The sequence below is a fragment of the Triticum dicoccoides genome, chromosome 5A, assembly GCF_002162155.2.
Source record: "Triticum dicoccoides isolate Atlit2015 ecotype Zavitan chromosome 5A, WEW_v2.0, whole genome shotgun sequence".
In the NCBI taxonomy this organism is placed as follows: Eukaryota; Viridiplantae; Streptophyta; class Magnoliopsida; order Poales; family Poaceae; genus Triticum; species Triticum dicoccoides.
The window spans coordinates 158119376-158125309 of NC_041388.1; positions in this window are offsets into that span (position 1 = coordinate 158119376).

A 5934-nucleotide genomic window follows, 5' to 3' on the forward strand; every position below is an offset into this window, starting at 1 on the left:
TTTTTGGAGTCCGTTTAGTATTTCTTTTCTTTCTTTTTCTGCACGTCGGAATTATAAAAAAAAGAGGAACCGACTCCGGGTCGTACCCGAGAGAGACTCCGCTCGGGGTGCTTTATAAGCCGCGCCGGCCCAGCCGCTCAAGCTCACCCGCGCCCGCACCCAAAACCTAGCCGCGCCGAGCCGCCCCGCCGCCAGCGCCGCCTCCGCGCCGCCCTGCCGCCCGCGTCGCCGCGTCGCTGCCCGTGCCGCCACCCACCGCCGCCGACCCGCCGCACCGGAGCCGCCCCGCCGCCACCGTTGTCTCGCCGGACTCGAGGTCGCTGCCTTGGTTTTCGCGAGAAAACCGATCGTTTTTTTCGAAAACCCTAGATTCCGTTTTTCTAATTTTTTAGATCGATTTTTTCGGTTTAGTTATTTAGCGGACGTTCGTCCGGACATTCGTTTTAACGAACGGTTTTCACCATTTAGCCGCAGATAGCGAATGTTCGTTTGTTAGCCTGTTCGTCAATTTTTCTTTTTCTTGGGTTTTCCGTGATTATTTTCGATCGCGATTTCTGATCCGATTTTCGTTTTAGTATAAGTTTTCACTCGTTTATCGGAATTAGGCGATTCAAGCACCTAGAGTTTCGTCCCGAAGCCCTATTTCTGTTTAACCAACTTAAACAAGTTTTTGCTACTGTAAAATTTGTCTTTAGTCCAGACTAGTAAACGAAGCTTGTTTCTTTCACCGTTTGAGTTTTGTGTTTCGTTTGATTTGATTTTTTTGCAAACCAGAGTTCTTAAGTTGGACCTTCTGGTTAGATATTATTTGAGTTTACCCGTGCCCTTGCTTGATTGCTTATTGTATGATTGTTTGATTGCGATAGAGTACCCGGAGTGCGAAGCATGCTACATCAAGTCTCTAGGTTTCACGGATCATCAGCAAGGCAAGTAACACTTTCATCATACCTTTTTAGTACCCAGTTTTATTGCATTAGATCAACCCTCAAACAATTGCATGGTTAGGATCTGAATAAATTGTGGGCTGGGAAGTAGATGAGGTAATACCTATTCACCTGTTTTATTATCAAACCTTGGGAGTGCTACGTCTTAAGCTTGCGTTGGTTTTCCCTGAAGAGGAAGGGATGATGCAGCAGAGGAGTGTAAGTATTTCCCTCAGTTTTTGAGAACTAAGGTGTCAATCCAGTAGGAGGCCACGCTCAAGTCCCTCGTACCTGCACAAAATGATAGCTACTTGCAACCAACGCGATTAGGGGTTGTCAAGCCCTTCACGGTCACTTACGAGAGTGAGATCTGATAGATAGAATATTTTTGGTATTTTTGGTATAAAGATGCAAAGTAAAAAGTAAAGGCAAAGTAAATAGCAAAACGATATTAAAGTGATGGAGATTGATATGATGAGAATAGACCCAGCGGCCATAGGTTTCACTAGTGGCTTCTCTCAAGAGCATAAGTATTCTACGGTGGGTGAACAAATTACTGTTAAGCAATTGATAGAATTGAGCATAATTATGAGAATATCTAGGCATGATCATGTATATAGGCATCACGTCCGTGAAAAGTAGACCGAAACGATTCTGCATCTACTACTATTACTCCACTCATCGACCGCTATCCAGCATGCATCTAGAGTATTAAGTTAAAAACAGAGTAACGCCTTAAGCAAGATGACATGATGTAGAGAGATAAATTCATGCAATATGAAATAAACCCCATCTTGTTATCCTCGATGGCAATGGTACAATACGTGCCTTGTTGCCCCTTCTGTCACTAGGTAAGGACACCGCAAGATCGAACCCAAAGCTAAGCACTTCTCCCATGGCAAGAACTACCAATCTAGTTGGCCAAACCAAACGGATAATTCGAAGAGACTTGCAAAGATAACCAATCATGCATAAAAGAATTCAGAGAAGATTCAAATATTATTCATAGATAGACTTGATCATAAACCCACAATTCATCGGTCTCAACAAACACACCGCAAAAGGAAGATTACATCAAATACACCTCCACGAGAGAGGGGGAGAACTTTGTATTGAGATTCAAAGAGAGACAAGAAGCCATCCAGCTAATAATTATGGACCCGAAGGTCTGAGGTAAATTACTCACACTTCATCGGAGAGGCTATGGTGATGTAGAAGCCCTTCGTGATGACGGCCCTCTTCTGGCGGAGCTCCGGAACAGGCCCCAAGATGGGATCTCGTGGATACAGAAAGTTACGGCGGTGGAATTAGGTTTTTGGCTCCTGTTCTGATCGTTTGGGGGTACGTGTGTATATATAGGAGGAAGAAGTACACCAGAGGAGCAACGAGGGGCCCACGAGGTAGGGGGCGCGCCCTAGGGGGGGCGCCCCCACCCTCGTGACCGCCTCTTTTGTTCCTTGGAGCAGGGTCCAAGTCTCCTGGATCACGTTCGGTGAGAAAATCATGTTCCTGAAGATTTTATTCCGTTTGGACTCCGTTTGATATTCCGTTTCTTCGAAACAATGAAATAGGCAAAAAAACAAGAATTCTGGGTTGGGCCTCCGGTTAATAGGTTAGTCCCCAAAATAATATAAAAGTGGAAAATAAAGCCCAATATAGTCCAAAACAGTAGATAATATAGCATGGAGCAATCAAAAATTATAGATACGTTAGAGACGTATCAGGCATCCCCAAGCTTAATTCCTGCTCGTCCTCGAGTAGGTAAATGATAAAAAGAGAATTTTTGATGCGGAGTGCTACTTGGCATAATTTCAATGCAAATCTTCTTAATTGTGGTATGAATATTCAGATTAGAAAGATTCAAGACAAAGGTTTATATTGACATAAAAAATAATAATACTTCAAGCATACTAACAAAGCAATTATGTCTTCTCAAAATAACATGGCCAAAGAAAGTTACCCCTACAAAATCATATAGTCTGGCTATGCTCCATCTTCCCCACACAAAGTATTTAAATCATGCACAACCCCGATGACAAGCCAAGCAATTGTTCCATTCTCTAACTTTTTCAAAACTCTTTCAATCTTCACGCAATACATGAGCGTGAGCCATGGACATAGCACTATAGGTAGAATAGAATGGTGGTTGTGGAGAAGACAAAAAGGGAGAAGATAGTCTCACATCAACTAGGCGTATCAACGGGCTATGGAGATGCCCATCAAGAGATGTCAATGTGAGTGAGTAGGGATTGCCATGCAACGGATGCACTAGAGCTATAAGTATATGAAAGCTCAAAAAGAAACTAAGTGGGTGTGCATCCAACTTGCTTGCTCATGAGGACCTAGGGCAATTTGAGGAAGCCCATCATTGGAATATACAAGCCAAGTTCTATAATGAAAGATTCCCACTAGTACATGAAAGTGATAACATGAGAGACTCTCTACTATGAAGATCATGGTGCTACTTTGAAGCACAAGTGTGGTAAAAGGATAGTAACATTGTCCCTTCTCTCTTTTTCTCTCATTTTTTATATTTTTTATGGCCTTTCTCTTTTTTATTTGGGCTTCTTTGGCCTCTTTTATTTTTTTATTTTTCGTCCGGAGTCTCATCCCGACTTGTGGGGGAATCATAGTCTCCATCATTCTTTCCTCACTGGGACAATGTTCTAATAATGATAATCATCACACTTTTATTTTTCTTACAACTCAATAATTACAACTCGATACTTAGAACAAAATATGACTCTATATGAATGCCTCCGGCGGTGTACCAGGATATGCAATGAATCAAGAGTGACAAGTATGAAAATTATGAACGGCGGCTTTTCCACAAATACTATGTCAACTACATGATCATGCTAAGCAATATGACAATGACGGATGTGTCATGATGAACTAGATGATGGAAAGTTGCATGGCAATATATCTCGGAATGGCTATGGAAATGCCATAATAGGTAGGTATGGTGGCTGTTTTGAGGAAGGTATATGGTAGGTGTATGATACCGGCGAAAGGTGCGCGGTATTAGAGAGGCTAGCAAAGGTGGAAGGGTGAGAGTGCGTATGATCCATGGACTCAACATTAGTCATAAAGAACTCATATACTTATTGCAAAAATATAGAAGTGATCAAAGCAAAGTACTACGCGCATGCTCCTAGGGGGATAGATTGGTAGGAAAAGACCATCGCTCGTCCCCGACCGCCACTCATAAGGAATACAATCAATAAATAAATCATGCTCCAACTTCATCACATAACGGTTCAGCATACGTGCATGCTACGGGAATCACAAACTTCAACACAAGTATTCTTTAAATTCACAACTACTCAATTAGCATGACTTTAATATTATCACCTCCATATCTCAAAACAATTATCATGCTTCAATCTTTTCTTAGTATTCAACACACTCAAAAGAAAGTTTCACAAATCTTGAATACCAAGCATATTATTATTAAGCAAATTACCATGCTATTAAGAGACTCTCAAAATAATTTAAGTGAAGCATGAGAGATCAATAGTTTCTTTAAAACAAATCCACCACTGTTCTCTAAAAGATCTAAGTGAAGCACATAGAGCAAAATTATAACGCTCAAAAGATATAAGTGAAGCACATAGAGCAAAGCTACTTAGCTCAAAAGATATAAGTGAAGCACATAGAGTATTCTATTAAATTTTAATTCATGCATGACTCTCTCAAAAGGTGTGTACAGCAAGGATGATTGTGGCATACTAACAAACAAAGACACTAATAATACAAGACGCTCCAAGCAAAACACATATCATGTTGGTGAATAAAAATATAGCTCCAAGTAAAGTTACCGATGGAAGTGGACGAAAGAGGGGATGCCTTCCGGGGCATCCCCAAGCTTTGACTTTTTCGTGTCCTTGGATTATCTTGAGGGTGCCATGGGCATCTCCAAGCTTAGGCTCTTGCCACTCCTTGTTCCATAATCCATCAAATTCTTACCCAAAACTTGAAAACTTCACAACACAAAACTCAAAATAGAAAACTCGTGAGCTCCGTTAGCGAAAGAAAACAAAATACCACTTCAAGGTACTGTAATGAACTCATTATTTATTTATATTGGTGTTAAACCTACTGTATTCCAACTTCTCTATGGATTATAAACTATTTTACTAGCCATAGATTCATCAAAATAAGCAAACAACACACGAAAAACAGAATCTGTCAAAAACAGAACAGTCTGTAGTAATCTGTAGCTAGCGCAAGATCTGGAACCCCAAAAATTGTAAAATAAATTGCTTGACGTGAGTAATTTATCTATTAATCATCTGCAAAAAGAATTAACTAAATAGAGCTCTTCAAATGAAAATTACAGCAGTTCTCGTGAGCACTAAAGTTTCTGTTTTTTACAGCAAGTTCAACAAGACTTTCCCCAAGTCTTCCCAACGGTTCTACTTGGCACAAACACTAATTAAACACAAAAAACACAACCAAAACAGAGGCTATATAATTTATTTATTACTAAACAGGAGCAAAAGGCAAGGAATAAAAATAAAATTGGGTTGCCTCCCAACAAGCGCTATCGTTTAACGCCCCTAGCTAGGCATAACAAGCAAGAATAGATCTAGGTATTGCCATCTTTGGTAGGCAATCCATAAGTGGCTCTCATGATAGTTCCATATGGTAATTTTATTTTCTTTCTTGGAAGGTGTTCCATGCCCTTTTTAATGGAAATTGAAATCTAATATTCCCTTCCTTCATATCAATAATCGCACCAACCGTTCTAAGGAAAGTTCTACCAAGAATAATAGGGCAAGAAGGATTGCAATCTATATCAAGAACAATGAAATCTATGGGAACATAATTCCTATTTGCAACAATAAGAACATCATTAATTCTTCCAATAGGTTTCTTAATAGTGGAATCCGCAAGATGCAAGTTTAGAGAGCAATCATCAAAATTACGGAAATCTAGTAAATCACACAAAGTCTTGGGAATAGTAGAGACACTAGCACTCAAATCACACAAAGCATAAAACTCATGA